This window comes from Rhyacophila brunnea, unplaced genomic scaffold, assembly GCF_057557595.1.
Source record: "Rhyacophila brunnea isolate RB1 unplaced genomic scaffold, BYU_Rbru_1.0 scaffold_1, whole genome shotgun sequence".
Lineage (NCBI taxonomy): Eukaryota > Metazoa > Arthropoda > Insecta > Trichoptera > Rhyacophilidae > Rhyacophila > Rhyacophila brunnea.
The window spans coordinates 49,584,293-49,605,377 of record NW_028232751.1 but is presented as its reverse complement, the minus strand read 5'-3'; the positions used below and the strand labels follow the sequence as shown (position 1 = coordinate 49,605,377).

Genomic DNA, 21,085 nt, shown 5'->3' with positions numbered 1-21,085 from the left:
TTTGTCTTGCAGCTATTGGTCAGCTGTTACGCAGACATGAAGTAAATATAACAGTAATATATCGTTATAAAACGTTAATATGGACATAAAAGAAGAAGAAAAAGACGAGGAATGTCTTGTAGGAGTCCAGCGATCTGGTCCAACTTGGTTTGATGTGCCGATAAAGCGTTCGGACTCTCCCGTTGGACATGTTTATTTACTCGTACCTAAATCAAGAGAACGTTGACGGCATTCACACAGCTACGTTTGAGGTAAGTTATTGAAAACAAATTTAGAAACCTCGTAATTGATATTTTTAAACGTTGAAATTGCAATGAACGCATACCACACCAGTTTACGCAATACAAAATAATACATTTGCTCAAGCTATCCTTGACATCCAAATAAGACGATGGCGGTTGCCGGAATTTATCTATTGAGGTCTTCTAATTGAGATGATAATTGAGATAAAACATAACAAAATTTATTGTAACCCAGAAATAAACAAAAACCCATTTGTTTCTGGGCTTCTCAGTAGGAAAACGTCGATGAAATTGAGATACTTTACAAGCTGCTTGTGGCGAATTTAAAAGCGGGCGAGTCAGCTAGTGCGATTGTGATATTGATACACAAAACTTTCCACTCGCTCAGAAGCCAACAGGCTAGCGAGTTGAAACCGTCATTTTTGGTACTATTTTGACAGGACGTATTGAGTAGTTCGCTTTTTTACCGAGAGGTCGCCACTATCGCTCTACTGCGCAGACGCATATCAGCCCACACGCCAGCGTGTAGCGTGTAAAGTAGTCCGGCTTTCGTCTTTTCTCGGTAGATTGTTTACAATCTGCTTGTTAGCTTGTTCGATGATGACACTGGGCGAGTTTACAAGCAGATTGTAAATTCGTTGGCTTGTAGCTTGTAAAGTAGCTTAATGTCGAGCCAAGTTAAGGACACAGATACAAGATTGTTTATAGAAAAAAACACGCAATACCGTCTGCTAACTATTTCGATTACTTCTGTCATCATGTTTAGTTTTCATGAAAACATATTGACCATGTCCGATCCTAAGAAGATCATAATATGGGCCTCCATAGAGTGGAGGTTTATATTAACAGATTTTTGTTTTTACGAGAAATGGATCTTAACCACTTGTTAAACCTGTTAGATTCATACTCTGATTCAAAAACAAATTGAAAAATAATATGTATGGGGACCCACGACGTTAAGTCAACGCGTAAGCCGCTAGAACATCGTGGGCGTTATATAATTATGATTTTTAATTGTTTTGCATAGTATTTTACATTAAAATGTGTGAATTACGGGTCGTTTTTGAAATTATTTTTGACGAATGGAGTAGGTACCTGCTGTATTTATACAAAAATTTAGTTGTGTTTGGAAATTTGTATGTTCCGTATAACACAGTTTTCTGTTGTAACAGAAACTGATGGCCTCATAACATTGAGATCAAATTTATTGAATGAGTGTCAGTGCATAAAACGATAGCAGTAAAGTTGTCAGAACGAAGGACAGCTTAGAATGACGCATTCTTGACACGTGTTTAAGTTTATCCCATATTATTCCACATTCGAGATGTTTTGCTTGTAATTACACACACTTTAGGCATTTCCTTTATTTCTGAGTTACCTGGCTCCTAAGTATCAAGTTGTACCTATCAAATATTTGATAATATGGACAGCATTATTATTTATATACATATATACAATGTGGTTGTATTTTTAATTTATTTACCTACCTATTTTTTCTGTTGTATACTGTTTGTTTTTATTTCGTACTCATTGTTTATTTTTTTAGAATACTACAGCAGGCCCCAACATCAAATCTGCAGATTTGCAATGGCAACATTGGAAAGAGGAAATGACAAAAGATGCATGTCTGATAAAACATGAAAAATCGTTTGATAACATCGAAGAATACTCATCATCTAAGCCTATGCTAACAGATCAGGTATTATAAGTATTTTATAGGTACCTACCAGTGGTGAAGGGTGGAGGTAGTCTGTTAAGATTCGACATAAATAGTGCACACTAAACTTACTCAGACATAATACCCCATTTACACGTGCATGGATTTACTTTGCACAGTAAGACAATGTATGGGGAAAAATGTATTATTCTGCAGTTAGCAAGATTGCGTGCATGAATCAAACAAGTTTAGAAGCTTCTGAATTATGCTGATTTTTTATGCGCAAGTAAGATCTACGTCTGCGCAGTAGAACGATAATGGCACGAAGTACTCATTTTGACGTTAACCGATTTTCAACACGTCCTGTCAAATAGTAGTATAAAATGACAACATCGCGTCTCGCTTACTTTTGAAGAATGAGATTGGTGAGACAGTCAGCACTTTTACGTGTAAAAACAGTTATTGTCACGATAATTTAAAATAAGCACTATTGCCGACAGTAATACCATGCACGTGTACAGGTGCTATACGTATTTGTTTTCATTGAACTAATAATACAATTTGAATATAGTGTTGGTTAGTTTTTAAAATTCATATAAACATTGCGTAATCCATGAAAAATCAAGATTAAGAAATCACACAATATTGTATGTTCTTACAGCTCGTGCTTTTGGATTCCCGGGTCATTTCGTGACTGAGTTAATAGGATCATGCTTTTTTTGTAATTAAACTATACTTAAGGGGACGTTCTACAGAATTGGCCTTGAGAATTGAAAATATGATTTTTTAACATGTGGTCCATAATATCTGGTCTACTAGTTAATATAAAAAGGTCGTGTCAAAGTTGTTTGTGTCAATAAATTTGCTCTATGACTCGATCCGACTCATATTTCATCAGGGCTGTCGAAGACATAAATCATAAATATTTATAATTTTAAATTTTTATTTATAATATAATGCCGGGTCCACACTGGCAACAAGTTAAGTTGCTGGCAACCTCGTTAGATTTTACGATAATTATGATTATCGTAAAATTTCTTAAGCAATTATGGTTAGTATCGTAAAATTTAATGAAGTTGCCAGTGTGGAAATGGCTGAATATCCACAGTGGTTCACGCGGTGGCATGGACCTGGGGTTAACTAATTCAGTAATGCAACACCCATGATAGAATTTTTTCCAGTTTTGGTTGCATTATATTCCAAAACTCTTCTGTAAAAATCGTTTCCGATTTTATAAATAGAAATTTCTCAGTGTACATAGTGTAAACAAACCTACGAATAAAGAAAGACAAGAAAGAACATCTTGATTCATCGCAGTAAAATCTGGCAATCAAATTCGCCATTTTGAAAAGCGACGATTTTGCGTAAACAAATATCACGTGGTCTGTACGTGTGCGGCAAACTTCGAATGTGTTTGTAATTTTGTGTATCACGCATTGTCGGCCATATTTGCCGGCCTTTCTGATTGCCGTGATTTGTACACATTTTCCTTCCTGTCTTTTTTTATTCGTAGAAATAAACAGTATTTTTTATTAGTTACTAGCTGAAGTTCCCGGCTTCGCACGGGGTCGCTTCGTGGTTATATTTATCTTAGATATTTGAAAAATAATAAGAGGTAATTATTTCTTTAATATTAAAATATCTGTGTAATACAATATGGCAATATGAAAATAATTATAATAGGAGTAAAGGTCAAACATAAGAACACTAAATTAAAATCGAATCCAAAATATGAAAACGTTATTAATGTTATAAATATGTAGTAAAAAAAAATCAAAATTGGATGGAACAAACAAACAACAAACTTTGTATGTTATATAATAATAATTTAGAAACCGCACACAACTGACAAAAGTTTCATCGCAATCGGATGAATGGTATAGGAACGCATACGAATAGTAGAAGAAGATGATTTTCTAATCCAGAAACCTTCGTGGGCATGCGCATGACAACTCACCAAAGTTTCATTGCAATCGGATTAATGGTATAGGAACGCATACGAATAGAAGAAGAAGAAGATGGTTGTACTAATTCAAAAACCTTCACGGGCTTGCGCACAACAACTGGTCAAAATTGCATCACAATCGGATGAATGGCATAAGAACGCATACAAATAGAAGAAGAAAAAGATGATTGTAGTAATTCAGAAACCTTTGCGGGCAAGGGCACAACAACTCACCAAAGTTTCATTGCAATCGGATGAATGGTATAGGAACGCATATGAATAGAAGAAGAAGAAGATGGTTGTACTAATTCAGAACTCTTCGCGGGCGTGCTCACAACAACTGGTCAAAATTTCATCGCAATCGGATGAATGGTATAAGAACGCATACAAATAGAAGAAGATAGAATAGAAGAAAAAGAAAATAGTTGTAACAATTCAGAGACCTGTGCGGCGTGAGCACAACAGTTGATTAAAATTTCATTGCAATCGGATGAATGGTATAGGAACGCATACGAATAGAAGATAGAATAGAAGAAGAAGATGGTTGTACCAATTCAGAAACCTTCGCGGGTGTTGGCACAATTACTGACGAAAAATTTGTTGCAATCGGATGAATGGAATAGAAACGCATACGAATAGAAGAATATAGAATAGAAGAAGAAGAAGATAGTTGTACTAATTCAAAAACCATTGCGGGTGTTACCACAACAACTGACGAAGGTTTCATCGCAATCGGATAAATGGTATAGGGACCATACGAATAAAAGAAGATAGAATGAAGAAGAAGAAGAAGAAGATGGTTGTACTAATTCAGAAACCTTCGCGGGTGTAGGCACAATTACTAACGAAAATTTTATTGCAATCGGATGAATGGAATAGGAACGCATACGAATAGAAGAATATAGAATAGAAGAAGAAGAAGATGGTTGTACTAATTAAAAAACCATTGCGGGTGTTACCACAACAACTGATGAAGGTTTCATTGCAATCGGATGAATGGTATAGTGACCATACGAATAAAAGAAGATAGAATGAAGAAGAAGAAGAAGAAGAAGATAGTTGTACTAATTCAGAAACCTTTGCGGGTGTTGGCACAATTACTGACGAAAATTTTATTGCAATCGGATGAATGGAATAGGAACGCATACGAATAGAAGAATATAGAATAGAAGAAGAAGAAGAAGATGGTTGTACTAATTCGAAAACCATTGCGGGTGTTACCACAACAACTGATGAAGGTTTCATCGCAATCGGATGAATGGTATAGGGACCATACGAATAAAAGAAGATAGAATGAAGAAGAAGAAGAAGAAGATGGTTGTACTAATTCAGAAACCTTCGCGGGTGTAGGCACAATAACTAACGAAAATTTTATTGCAATCGGATGAATGGAATAGGAACGCATACGAATAGAAGAATATAGAATAGAAGAAGAAGAAGAAGAAGATGGTTGTACTAATTAAAAAACCATTGCGGGTGTTACCACAACAACTGATGAAGGTTTCATTGCAATCGGATGAATGGTATAGTGACCATACGAATAAAAGAAGATAGAATGAAGAAGAAGAAGAAGAAGAAGATAGTTGTACTAATTCAGAAACCTTTGCGGGTGTTGGCACAATTACTGACGAAAATTTTATTGCAATCGGATGAATGGAATAGGAACGCATACGAATAGAAGAATATAGAATAGAAGAAGAAGAAGAAGATGGTTGTACTAATTCGAAAACCATTGCGGGTGTTACCACAACAACTGATGAAGGTTTCATCGCAATCGGATGAATGGTATAGGGACCATACGAATAAAAGAAGATAGAATGAAGAAGAAGAAGAAGAAGATGGTTGTACTAATTCAGAAACCTTCGCGGGTGTAGGCACAATTACTAACGAAAATTTTATTGCAATCGGATGAATGGAATAGGAACGCATACGAATAGAAGAATATAGAATAGAAGAAGAAGAAGAAGAAGATGGTTGTACTAATTAAAAAACCATTGCGGGTGTTACCACAACAACTGATGAAGGTTTCATTGCAATCGGATGAATGGTATAGTGACCATACGAATAAAAGAAGATAGAATGAAGAAGAAGAAGAAGAAGAAGATAGTTGTACTAATTCAGAAACCTTTGCGGGTGTTGGCACAATTACTGACGAAAATTTTATTGCAATCGGATGAATGGAATAGGAACGCATACGAATAGAAGAATATAGAATAGAAGAAGAAGAAGAAGAAGAAGATGGTTGTACTAATTCAAAAACCATTGCGGGTGTTACCACAACAACTGATGAAGGTTTCATCGCAATCGGATAAATGGTATAGGGACCATACGAATAAAAAAAGATAGAATGAAGAAGAAGAAGAAGATGATGATTTTTCTAATTTAGAAACCTTCATGGGTGTGCATACAACCACTTACCAAAATTTCATTGCAATCGGATGAATGGTATAGGAACGCATACGGGACAGACACACAGACAGACAGACAGACAGACATTCATTTTTATATATTAGTATAGCCTATACTCTTCCCGCAAGTGCAAGCAATAAGTTTACAAAGTTTTATCGCAATCGGATGAACGGTATGGCTGCGCATTAAATACGAACAAACAAACACACAAATATTAATTTTTATATATTAGAAGATATGAAGTTGGCCTTGAATCTGTAATAAAATAATACACAATTAAAAGATTTTGAAATAGAAAAAAACACATTTCCAAGCTTTCAGCCGTGCGCACTCATGAATGTCATTTGTCATTTAGATAAGTATATAGACATTTTGATGTTATCTTGCAAAGTGCGAATGTAATGTTTTCAAATACTTAATTGATATGGATTAATTATACCATCATATTATTTTCTCGAAATCATTAACATACTATAATAGTATTTGAGTATCAACCTATGTTCAATTTAAATTGGGTTATAATAATAATTTACCCGTATATATATCAATAGTATGTTTGCTACAAAATCCACCCAAGTTATCAGTAGGTACTTGCACAGGTTTGATTAAAAACTATGATGAAATTAACATTTAAAAAATATTAATTCATAATATTATTTTGACAGCCCTGTTTTCTGATCGGCGTACATCTTGCAGGTGTTTATAAAATAATAATAATGTTCAGCGGCAGACAATATCAATAACAATAATAATGTTTCTTGAAATAAAATCTCCGATGATTAGTGATTTTTGCGAAAAGATCGATTTAAATTAACGTACTTATGACACCGAGGTCCGTCTTATACTAAATTATATTGAAATGTCGAGCTCTTCAGCCCCCCTTAAGTGTGTTACAAACAGTTGATTTTGTTCCACTTCATAACTTGTATGATAGTTGTGTTTGTGGAGTTATTCCAAATGATGTTTAATTAAATGTATCTTTTGTTTTAGAGAACATTTATTAAAACAGAAGTCAGCAGTTCTTCATAGAATGCTCTCGAAACAAAAGAAATATTGCCAAACCATGAGATTTTATTCGAAGACAAAGTGATAAAAAATGAAATAACTGAATATGACAGTCAATACGCAGTACCTGGCTGTAGTGGAAATCCACTGAAAGCAAGTAAAGCAAGAGAACAAATTGCAACCTCAGAAATATCGGCTGATGATAATGAGTTGAGTGCCCATAGTAAGATATCTAAAAAAGTAACGCCTGAAGTCGAAATTATTATTACTAAAGACACAAATGACTGTACAGAACAGCCGGGCGCGATGGAGACACATAAAGACATTGAAAAACCTTTAAAGTGTGATGCATGTGACTACAAATGCAAAAATTTGGTTTATTTGAAAAGTCACAAAGTAATCCACAGCGAAGAGAAGCCTCTAAAGTGTAACTTATGTGAATATAGATGTAGAAAACCGTTTAACTTGAAAACGCACGTATTGGCGCATTCAAAGGAGAAACCTTACGAATGCGATGTGTGCGAATAGAGGTGCACGAAAGCGACGAATTTGAAACAGCACAAGATGACCCATGGCTCGGATATGCCGTTTAAGTGCGCGTTGTGTGAGTACGCTTCAACAAGTCTGTCTAATTATAACAGACACACTATGAAACACTCCGGCAAAAAACCGTTCAAATGCGACGTATGCGATTTTAAAACGACGAATATTACCTCGTTACGCCAACACATGATGGTTCATTCGGGTGAAAAACCTATTAAATGTGGTGAATGTGATTTCAGATGTATTAATAATAGTAGTCTTAAAAAACACAAAATGTCACATACCGGCGAAAAGGCGCTTCAGTGCGATGAATGCGATTATGCGTGTAGCAAGCCACTTTATCTTCAACGCCACAAGTTGAGCCACGTCGAAGTAAAATCTTATAGGTGTCAAACTTGTGATTTTAATTGTGCGAATTTCGCTGCGTTAAAACTCCACAAAATTACGCATACTAGTGACAAACCCTATAGTTGCAGTGAATGTCAATTTTCTTGCAAATTACCGGCCAGTTTGAAGTTGCACAAAATGACGCATATCGGATCTAAGCCGCCGTATAAGTGCGTTTTATGCGATTTTAAATCGAAGAGTTTAAGCAATTTAAATTCTCATATAATGATACACACCGGTGAAAAACCTTATGAGTGTACTTTGTGTAGTTTTAAATGTACTACATCTACAAGTCTGAAAAGGCACAAAATGACGCACGGCAGTCAGTTCATGTTGAAATGTACGTATTGTGATTTTAAGTGCAGGGAAGCTAGTGTGCTGGAGGTTCATCAGGTTTCACACGGAAAAGAGATGCATTTTAAATGTGATGACTGCGAATTTTAATGCTTTAAATCTACAGAGTTCAAGTCGCACAGATTGACCCACAATGACGAAGAACCGTTTAAATGTGACCAGTGTGATTACAGATGTTCAAACATGTATTCGTTGAACCTGCACAAAATAACTCATTCGGGTCAAAAGCCATATAAATGCAACGAATGCGATTTTAAATGTGCCATATATGCATTATTAAAGGTACACAGACTGACGCATGGTAATGAAAAAGTAAACCCTACAAGTGTCCAGCACGTGATTTAAAAAGTACTACTAGCAATTTAAACGCTCACAAATTAATTCACTTTGCTGAAAAACGATGTAATTGCCGTGAATTGAGCTGTAAGTGTTTCCAGCGAACGAATCTAATAAAGCACAAAGCGACGCATTGCGGTGAAAAAAGTTTTGAAATGTAAAAAAAGCGAATTTACTTGTGTAAGATTGAACGTGTTGAAGATACACTAGCTATTCATGGAGGAGATATTATGCCCTTTCAATGTGACAATTTTGATTACATGTCTACTAAAGAAATTGATTTAAAACAACAGAAATTGAAGCACTTAGATAGAAAACCGTATAATTGTGATGACTGTCGTTACAAGTGTAATAGTTTTCCTTCGTTAAAAACACGAAAAAGACTCATAGCGGTGAAAAACCATATACGTGTCTCATATGTGATTTTTGATGCGCCTCTTCCGCAGGTTTAAGAGTGCATAGGATGACTCGTCGTAAGATGACAGTCGTGAAAAACCCTTTAAATGTAGATGATGTGATTTTTTTTACGTAGAACAGCCTGTAATTTAAAAACTAAAAACTTTATAAGTGTGGACATTTCGAGTTCAAATGTTCGCAACATATGAATTTGAAGAGGTATAATTTGAGTCATATTGACAAAACGAAATGCATTAATGTAGGCATGCCCCACACATCCTGAAGCGGGCCTCCAGGCTAGGATCTTTGACGTGCCCCCTACCTATCGCTAAAGATAAAGGCAGTGTGACGCTCTACAGTAGCGTTTTTCAAATAGTGTACGCCAGGGGTTCCCAACCTTTGTGTACTCTAGAGCACATTCTAAAATATCGGTAGGGTGGCGGGCACCACCTATTTTTAATTGACAAACTCCTTCCATAACTACTCATTTTCCCATAATTTATTTTCTTATATTCATAATTTATTAATAAATAATAAACAAAAATGTTTCAAAATAATAAAACTATTATTCAAATTGCATACACACAGAGAAATTTATTTACAAAACGTAAACAAAAAACACAAATACAAAGAAAACATTTTATAAAAAAATAGAATATCAATATGTCAATGTGATCTTTGGCATTGCATATCATTGGCCAGTAACTCATAATTAGGAGAGTATGACGATAATCCTGTTAGCTAACAATCATAAAGATGCTCATCAGTGAGTGGAGATCTATATATTGATTTTATTAATTTCATGTTTGAAAACAATGATTCGCATAAATATGTCGAACCGAAAAATGATTCAATTTTATATGCCGCTTTTTTCAAAAATGGGAACTTTTCTCTGTCCACTGTATTCCAAAAGTCCTCTGATATTAAGGATTTAATAAAGTAAGGAAGTAAATACATAAGTAATTACATACATCGCATTTAAATGGCCTTTCTCCAGAATGAGTCATTTTATGTGCTTTCATGTCACTTGACCTTGCAGTTGAGTAATTACATTCATCACATTTAAATTGGTTGTCTCCCGAATGAGTTATTTTATGTTTCTTCATGCCACTGTACACATGAGTAATTGCAGACATCGCATTTAAACTTTTTTTCACCTGAATGACTTATTTTCGTCGATGTATTTCCATGTAATAATTTGTGAAACTTCAGTAGGTCGAACGATCCGAAATAATCAAAACAAATAATACACACAAAATTATTTTTATAAAACGATTTATTTTCTAATTTCATAACAGCCTCTAATAGTTCAGGGTTTCCCACATTCGATTGAGAAATATCACGATTAGCAGCCGACAGGCGTTTATATCGCTAAACCTTTCTATGTATTCTCGGACATCTTTCTTAATATCCTGTTCGTCAATCTGTATGTCCTCCCAAGTATCTTGTACATCAGTATTCTCCGTCAATGATTTGCGTCTCGCAATGCCGGCAGTTACTGAGCTTCCAGCGGCAAACTAAAAAGAAAAATATTGAAAGTATCAGTTGGTGAGATGACATATTATTTAATTATAAATTATTACCAAACGGAGACTCGAGAGCCAGCCCTGCACTAGTCAAATTTGTCAATGGAATGTCAGCAAAGCGAAATGGTGAAAGTTGCGAGTAAGTATACACACCCACAGCGTGCCAAGGGAAATAAATAAAATAGCGTTGATTACCTTTCTTTATCTCCAATGCTCAGTCTAGACACATGACAATATCTTCATATGTATCATAACATTTGAAATATTTTATCATAGGAAGTAAAAATCGAAATAACGAATACAACCTGACACTCCACCTACTGTTTATTGATTTTAAGGTGTGAGACAAGGGCATGCACTATCCACTATGGTATTTAACCTTGTGGTGGAATCCATAGCTCGTGAAACCAACATAAGATGTTTGGTAGATAATAGTACAACGCGCTTATGCTGACGACAAAGTAATTACAAGCAAATCCAAACAGAAGATGATCGACTATGGTGGCGCCATGAAAATAATAGCAAAAAACGCCGGGCTGCAAATAAACCAGTCAAAAACTAAGTATATGGTCAGCACACGCGATCAGGTACCGCTGCAGAATATAGAAACAGCCTAAACACCCAAAATAAGACAGGAGAGGTCATAAAAATCCACCTTATCTCCGGGAATAAATGCTGGCATGCCATGCAAGCAATTGGTGGGGTCGAAAATTCTAGGCCGAAGAAGTAAACTTCTTTTATATAAAACAATTATAAGGACGGTGGTCACGTATGTCTGTGAAACTTGGTGCTTAACTCAAAACGAGGAAAGTAAATTAGCTGTCTTCGAGCGCAAAATACTCCGCAAAATCCTTGGACCCACGTTAGAAAATGGGAACTACAGAATAAAAATGAACCATGGGTTGTTGGAAGAGCTGATTGGACAGCAAACAATCATACGATACTGTAAGTCCCAAAGGCTACGACGGGCGGGACATGTTGAGAGAATACCTGAAGTTAGAAATATTTAAAATTGAATAAATTGATTTCTAATTGTAGCGTAAATTGAAACTATTCTAGGTCGCTTAATATTGTAAAATATAGGGGGAAAGCAAAAACTGTGAAATAAAAACAAAACTCTACTTCGTACTGCTGCATGAAATATTCGTCTTCTTCCTTCACATACCGGTTGAGAATGGGAATTTCGACATTTCTGTCGTACTCCGAAGTATTGTGGATATTTTGTTTCGTCTCGCAATCGTAATTGTCCAATGGTTCCTGTTTTATGTAGATAATTTTGATGTTGTTCAGCGCCTACGAACATTTTGACATTGTTATTTTTTCCGTGGTCGGAAGTTGCCATTGCCACAAACACAATAGTTTTATTAATTAAAAAAACGTTGATTTTGATTTTGGTATTGTTTTTATAATAAATTTCAAATAATATACGTCTTGTAAAATCAAATTGTTTTAATGAGTTTTTTTATTCATCGATATTTTTATTATTACCTCATGACTACATTGTCTCTGCTAACAAATATCTACAATAGAAAAGTTTAATAAAGCTATAAAAACAGTCCGTTTTAATGTATGTTTTTCTTGTTTTTAACGCCTGTCGTACTAAAAAATCTATATAATTTTATATATTTAACTATATTCATTTACTTATTTATTCAAATATATACAGATAAGGTGTTTATCACTAACAAAAGTATGTTTTATCTGTATTCATATACCGCTTTTGGCAAAGCTTTTTACAAACCTTATGGTATGTAATATTTTGTTTTAATACTATTGAAAAATTAATAATATCAATTAAAAATTATTTAACTGTCCTTTGGGTATTCTGTACATAAATATATAATTAATAAGCATGTCGTCTTCATATAATAAATACGAATATACCTAATTTAAATAAAATATACATTTATAAAATATTATTGTTTATGAAATAATATTATGATCTTGTTCTATTTATATGCTCTATGATTGAAAATGGCAGAGCCTCGTATTTGTCTTGCAGCTATTGGTCAGCTGTTACGCAGACATGAAGTAAATATAACAGTAATATATCGTTATAAAACGTTAATATGGACATAAAAGAAGAAGAAAAAGACGAGGAATGTCTTGTAGGAGTCCAGCGATCTGGTCCAACTTGGTTTGATGTGCCGATAAAGCGTTCGGACTCTCCCGTTGGACATGTTTATTTACTCGTACCTAAATCAAGAGAACGTTGACGGCATTCACACAGCTACGTTTGAGGTAAGTTATTGAAAACAAATTTAGAAACCTCGTAATTGATATTTTTAAACGTTGAAATTGCAATGAACGCATACCACACCAGTTTACGCAATACAAAATAATACATTTGCTCAAGCTATCCTTGACATCCAAATAAGACGATGGCGGTTGCCGGAATTTATCTATTGAGGTCTTCTAATTGAGATGATAATTGAGATAAAACATAACAAAATTTATTGTAACCCAGAAATAAACAAAAACCCATTTGTTTCTGGGCTTCTCAGTAGGAAAACGTCGATGAAATTGAGATACTTTACAAGCTGCTTGTGGCGAATTTAAAAGCGGGCGAGTCAGCTAGTGCGATTGTGATATTGATACACAAAACTTTCCACTCGCTCAGAAGCCAACAGGCTAGCGAGTTGAAACCGTCATTTTTGGTACTATTTTGACAGGACGTATTGAGTAGTTCGCTTTTTTACCGAGAGGTCGCCACTATCGCTCTACTGCGCAGACGCATATCAGTCCACACGCCAGCGTGTAGCGTGTAAAGTAGTCCGGCTTTCGTCTTTTCTCGGTAGATTGTTTACAATCTGCTTGTTAGCTTGTTCGATGATGACACTGGGCGAGTTTACAAGCAGATTGTAAATTCGTTGGCTTGTAGCTTGTAAAGTAGCTTAATGTCGAGCCAAGTTAAGGACACAGATACAAGATTGTTTATAGAAAAAAACACGCAATACCGTCTGCTAACTATTTCGATTACTTCTGTCATCATGTTTAGTTTTCATGAAAACATATTGACCATGTCCGATCCTAAGAAGATCATAATATGGGCCTCCATAGAGTGGAGGTTTATATTAACAGATTTTTGTTTTTACGAGAAATGGATCTTAACCACTTGTTAAACCTGTTAGATTCATACTCTGATTCAAAAACAAATTGAAAAATAATATGTATGGGGACCCACGACGTTAAGTCAACGCGTAAGCCGCTAGAACATCGTGGGCGTTATATAATTATGATTTTTAATTGTTTTGCATAGTATTTTACATTAAAATGTGTGAATTACGGGTCGTTTTTGAAATTATTTTTGACGAATGGAGTAGGTACCTGCTGTATTTATACAAAAATTTAGTTGTGTTTGGAAATTTGTATGTTCCGTATAACACAGTTTTCTGTTGTAACAGAAACTGATGGCCTCATAACATTGAGATCAAATTTATTGAATGAGTGTCAGTGCATAAAACGATAGCAGTAAAGTTGTCAGAACGAAGGACAGCTTAGAATGACGCATTCTTGACACGTGTTTAAGTTTATCCCATATTATTCCACATTCGAGATGTTTTGCTTGTAATTACACACACTTTAGGCATTTCCTTTATTTCTGAGTTACCTGGCTCCTAAGTATCAAGTCGTACCTATCAAATATTTGATAATATGGACAGCATTATTATTTATATACATATATACAATGTGGTTGTATTTTTAATTTATTTACCTACCTATTTTTTCTGTTGTATACTGTTTGTTTTTATTTCGTACTCATTGTTTATTTTTTTAGAATACTACAGCAGGCCCCAACATCAAATCTGCAGATTTGCAATGGCAACATTGGAAAGAGGAAATGACAAAAGATGCATGTCTGATAAAACATGAAAAATCGTTTGATAACATCGAAGAATACTCATCATCTAAGCCTATGCTAACAGATCAGGTATTATAAGTATTTTATAGGTACCTACCAGTGGTGAAGGGTGGAGGTAGTCTGTTAAGATTCGACATAAATAGTGCACACTAAACTTACTCAGACATAATACCCCATTTACACGTGCATGGATTTACTTTGCACAGTAAGACAATGTATGGGGAAAAATGTATTATTCTGCAGTTAGCAAGATTGCGTGCATGAATCAAACAAGTTTAGAAGCTTCTGAATTATGCTGATTTTTTATGCGCAAGTAAGATCTACGTCTGCGCAGTAGAACGATAATGGCACGAAGTACTCATTTTGACGTTAACCGATTTTCAACACGTCCTGTCAAATAGTAGTATAAAATGACAACATCGCGTCTCGCTTACTTTTGAAGAATGAGATTGGTGAGACAGTCAGCACTTTTACGTGTAAAAACAGTTATTGTCACGATAATTTAAAATAAGCACTATTGCCGACAGTAATACCATGCACGTGTACAGGTGCTATACGTATTTGTTTTCATTGAACTAATAATACAATTTGAATATAGTGTTGGTTAGTTTTTAAAATTCATATAAACATTGCGTAATCCATGAAAAATCAAGATTAAGAAATCACACAATATTGTATGTTCTTACAGCTCGTGCTTTTGGATTCCCGGGTCATTTCGTGACTGAGTTAATAGGATCATGCCTTTTTTGTAATTAAACTATACATATGGGGACGTTCTACAGAATTGGCCTTGAGAATTGAAAATATGATTTTTTAACATGTGGTCCATAATATCTGGTCTACTAGTTAATATAAAAAGGTCGTGTCAAAGTTGTTTGTGTCAATAAATTTGCTCTATGACTCGATCCGACTCATATTTCATCAGGGCTGTCGAAGACATAAATCATAAATATTTATAATTTTAAATTTTTATTTATAATATAATGCCGGGTCCACACTGGCAACAAGTTAAGTTGCTGGCAACCTCGTTAGATTTTACGATAATTATGATGATTATCGTAAAATTTCTTAACCAATTATGGTAAATATCGTAAAATTTAATGAAGTTGCCAGTGTGGAAATGGCTGAATATCCACAGTGGTTCACGTGGTGGCATGGACCTGGGGTTAACTAATTCAGTAAGGCAACACCCATGATAGATTTTTTTCCAGTTTTGGTTGCATTATATTCCAAAACTCTTCTGTAAAAATCATTTCCGATTTTATAAATAGAAATTTCTCGGTGTACATAGTGTAAACAAACCTACGAATAAAAAAAAACAAGCAGAAACATACTGATTCATCGCAGTAAAATCTGGCAATCGAATTCGCCACTTTAAAAAGCGACGATTTTGCGTAAACAAATATCACGTGGTCTGAACGTGTGCGGCAAACTTCGAATGTGTTTGTAATTTTGTGTATCACGCATTGTCGGCCATATTTGCCGGCCTTTCTGATTGCCGTGATTTGTACACATTTTCTTTCCTGTCTTTTTTTATTCGTAGAAATAAACAGTATTTTTTATTAGTTATATGAAGTTGGCCTTGAATCTTTAAGAAAAAAATACACAATTAAAAGATTTTGAAATAGAAAAAAACACATTTCCAAGCTTTCAGCTGTGCGCACTCATGAATGTCATTTGTCATTTAGATAAGTATATACACATTTTGATGTTATCTTGCAAAGTGCGAATGTAATGTTTTCAAATACTTAATTGATATGGATTAATTATACCATCGTATTATTTTCTCGAAATCATAAACATACTATAATAGTATTTGAGTATCAACCTATGTTCAATTTGAATTGGGTTATAATAATAATATACCCGTATATATATCAATAGTATGTTTGCTACAAAATCCACCCAAGTTATCAGTAGGTACTTGCACAGGTTTGATTAAAAACTATGATGAAATTAACATTTAAAAAATATTAATTTATAATATTATTTTGACAGCCCTGTTTTCTGATCGGCGTACATCTTGCAGGTGTTTATAAAATAATAATAATGTTCAGCGGCAGACAATATCAATAACAATAATAATGTTTCTTGAAATAAAATCTCCGATGATAAGTGATTTTCGCGAAAAGATCGATTTAAATTAACGTACTTATGACACCGAGGTCCTTCTTATACTAAATTATATTGAAATGTCGAGCTCTTCAGCCCCCCTTAAGTGTGTTACAAACAGTTGATTTTGTTCCACTTCATAACTTGTATGATAGTTGTGTTTGTGGAGTTATTCCAAATGATGTTTAATTAAATGTATCTTTTGTTTTAGAGAACATTAATTTATTAAAACAGAAGTCAGCAGTTCTTCATTGAATGCTCTCGAAACAAAAGAAATATTGCCAAACCATGAGATTTTATTCGAAGACAAAGTGATAAAAAATGAAATAACTGAATATGACAGTCAATACGCAGTACCTGGCTGTAGTGGAAATCCACTGAAAGCAAGTGAAGCAAGAGAACAAATTGCAACCTCAGAAATATCGGCTGATGATAATGAGTTGAGTGCCCATAGTAAGATATCTAAAAAAGTAACGCCTGAAGTCGAAATTATTATTACTAAAGACACAAATGACTGTACAGAACAGCTGGGCGCGATGGAGACACATAAAGACATTGAAAAACCTTTAAAGTGTGATGCATGTGACTACAAATGCAAAAATTTGGTTTATTTGAAAAGTCACAAAGTAATCCACAGCGAAGAGAAGCCTCTAAAGTGTAACTTATGTGAATATAGATGTAGAAAACCGTTTAACTTGAAAACGCACGTATTGGCGCATTCAAAGGAGAAACCTTACGAATGCGATGTGTGCGAATAGAGGTGCACGAAAGCGACGAATTTGAAACAGCACAAGATGACCCATGGCTCGGATATGCCGTTTAAGTGCGCGTTGTGTGAGTACGCTTCAACAAGTCTGTCTAATTATAACAGACACACTATGAAACACTCCGGCAAAAAACCGTTCAAATGCGACGTATGCGATTTTAAAACGACGAATATTACCTCGTTACGCCAACACATGATGGTTCATTCGGGTGAAAAACCTATTAAATGTGGTGAATGTGATTTCAGATGTATTAATAATAGTAGTCTTAAAAAACACAAAATGTCACATACCGGCGAAAAGGCGTTTCAGTGCGATGAATGCGAATATGCGTGTAGCAAGCCACTTTATCTTCAACGCCACAAGTTGAGCCACGTCGAAGTAAAATCTTATAGATGTCAAACTTGTGATTTTAATTGTGCGAATTTCGCTGCGTTAAAACTCCACAAAATTACGCATACTAGTGACAAACCCTATAGTTGCAGTGAATGTCAATTTTCTTGCAAATTACCGGCCAGTTTAAAGTTGCACAAAATGACGCATATCGGATCTAAGCCGCCGTATAAGTGCGTTTTATGCGATTTTAAATCGAAGAGTTTAAGCAATTTAAATTCTCATATAATGATACACACCGGTGAAAAACCTTATGAGTGTACTTTGTGTAGTTTTAAATGTACTACATCTACAAGTCTGAAAAGGCACAAAATGACGCACGGCAGTCAGTTCATGTTGAAATGTACGTATTGTGATTTTAAGTGCAGGGAAGCTAGTGTGCTGGAGGTTCATCAGGTTTCACACGGAAAAGAGATGCATTTTAAATGTGATGACTGCGAATTTTAATGCTTTAAATCTACAGAGTTCAAGTCGCACAGATTGACCCACAATGACGAAGAACCGTTTAAATGTGACCAGTGTGATTACAGATGTTCAAACATGTATTCGTTGAACCTGCACAAAATAACTCATTCGGGTCAAAAGCCATATAAATGCAACGGATGCGATTTTAAATGTGCCATATATGCATTATTAAAGGTACACAGACTGACGCATGGTAATGAAAAAGTAAACCCTACAAGTGTCCAGCACGTGATTTAAAAAGTACTACTAGCAATTTAAACGCTCACAAATTAATTCATTTTGCTGAAAAACGATGTAATTGCCGTGAATTGAGCTGTAAGTTTTGAAATGTAAAAAAAGCGAATTTACTTGTGTAAGATTGAACGTGTTGAAGATACACTAGCTATTCATGGAGGAGATATTATGCCCTTTCAATGTGACAATTTTGATTACATGTCTACTAAAGAAATTGATTTAAAACAACAGAAATTGAAGCACTTAGATAGAAAACCGTATAATTGTGATGACTGTCGTTACAAGTGTAATAGTTTTCCTTCGTTAAAATACGTAAAAAGACTCATAGCGGTGAAAAACCATATACGTATCTCATATGTGATTTTCAATGCGCCTCTTCCGCAGGTTTAAGAGTGCATAGGATGACTCGTCGTAAGATGACAGTCGTGAAAAACTCTTTAAATGTAGATGATGTGATTTTTACGTAGAACAGCCTGTAATTTAAAAACTAAAAACTTTATAAGTGTGGACATTTCGAGTTCAAATGTTCGCAACATATGAATTTGAAAAGGTGTAATTTGAGTCATATTGACAAAACGAAATGCATTAATGTAGGCATGCCCCACACATCCTGAAGCGGGCCTCCAGGCTAGGATCTTTGACGTGCCCCCTACCTATCGCTAAAGATAAAGGCAGTGTGACGCTCTACATTAGCGTTTTTCAAATAGTGTACTTCAGGGGTTCCCAACCTTTGTGTACTCTAGAGCACATTCTAAAATATCGGTAGGGTGGTGGGCACCACCTATTTTTAATTGACAAACTCCTTCCATAACTACTCATTTTCCCATGATTTATTTTCTTATATTCATAATTTATTAATAAATAATAAACAAAAATGTTTCAAAATAATAAAACTATTATTCAAATTGCATACACACAGAGAAATTTATTTACAAAACGTAAACAAAGTAAACAAAAAACACAAATACAAAGAAAACATTTTATAAAAAAATAGAATATCAATATGTCAATGTGATCTTTGGCATTGCATATCATTGGCCAGTGCCTCATAATTAGAAGAGTATGACGATAATCCTGTTAGCAAACAATCATAAAGATGCTCATCAGTGAGTCGAGATCTATATCTTGATTTTATTAATTTCATGTTTGAAAACAATGATTCGCATAAATATGTCGAACCGAAAAATGATTCAATTTTATATGCCGCTTTTTTCAAAAATGGGAACTTTTCTCTGTCCACTGTATTCCAAAAGTCCTCTGATATTAAGGATTTAAGCAAAATATCATTCTCAAGCTCCAAAACTCTAGTTCTTCATTCTTACCTTGAACAAAATCTGCAATACATGCGCCCATTTCCATTACATTTATTTGGCAAGTAAAAGGATTGATACAGAAGGAAACAATTGGCTCGATATCTGTAAACTGCAAAAATCTCTCTTTAAATTGTTTTTTTAAAACTTGAAGATGCTTAATAAATAATGACCCGTTTAATTCATTGTTACCTAGCATTTTATTCATATGTGGGAAATGCACGAGAAAATTGATCTGCAGATGTGATATCAACAAATCCAATTTAGCTTTAAATGACTTTACAGAGCTTATCATTTCAGCTATGTTTTTGTCTTTCCCCTGCAACTCCGAATTTAAAGAATTCAATTTTTCCATGATGTCTGTGAGAAATCCCAAATCATTCAGCCAGCGAGAGTCAGCGTATGTTCTGAATATATTATAAATATCCTCACCCCTCGTCTGTCCTTTCATAGGTAATATTTGCAACATATCCTCTTTTACTGTGAAGTTACTAAATACCATTCTCACCATAACTGCTAACTGTGTGGTGTCTGATATATCTGTTGACTCGTCAAATTGTAGCGAGAACTAGTCACATATTTCCAAGGCAGTTTTTAACTGAGTTTGTATGTCTGTTGAAATTGCGTGTATTCTTCTTGTGACGGTGTTATTTGACATTTGTAAGTCTTATATTGCTGAGACAATCTCACATTTGTTAGAAAATCCATCAAACAAACAATCGGCACCAGTCAAAAATAGTTTTTTAAACAACCCACCATCAACGAAAGGTTTCTTCATTTTTTCCATCATATTTTATTTTCAAATAGGAATAATTATAGGTCCCAATTTAAAAAGAAAAACATTTAAAAAAAAAAAACAAAATTTCTAAGGTGTTATAAATCATTTGATGTGTATGAAATTGTACGCATTCGTAGGTACATATTTTTTGTTAGATATTTACCCAAGACCAACTATATTCAAGCCGTGATACTGAAATGCAGATTACGATGGTAGTGCTAGTTATTGATTATATTCGAGTGCAATGCGGCAACTTGTTTGCAATAAATGAAGATTTTCGATTGCATATTATTGCGTTGAAAACAATCGTCAATTTCTACAAACAGTATCTAATTCTTCCTCAGCCACATCCTTCCCTTAGTTGGAG

At 34.6% G+C, this 21,085-nt stretch overlaps 2 long non-coding RNA genes across 2 annotated transcripts; both read left to right on the top strand.

The window, feature by feature from the left end:
• On the top strand, window positions 1-7,365 carry LOC147079902 (uncharacterized). The gene is made up of 3 exons (XR_015070873.1): window positions 1-251; window positions 1,789-1,941; window positions 7,244-7,365. It is a non-coding gene; the product is annotated as an uncharacterized LOC147079902 (long non-coding RNA).
• Window positions 7,366-12,790: 5,425 nt separating this feature from the next.
• On the top strand, window positions 12,791-19,131 carry LOC147079901 (uncharacterized). Its single transcript, XR_015070852.1, has 3 exons — window positions 12,791-13,041; window positions 14,579-14,731; window positions 16,986-19,131. It is a non-coding gene; the product is annotated as an uncharacterized LOC147079901 (long non-coding RNA).
• The last annotated feature ends 1,954 nt before the right edge of the window (window positions 19,132-21,085 follow it).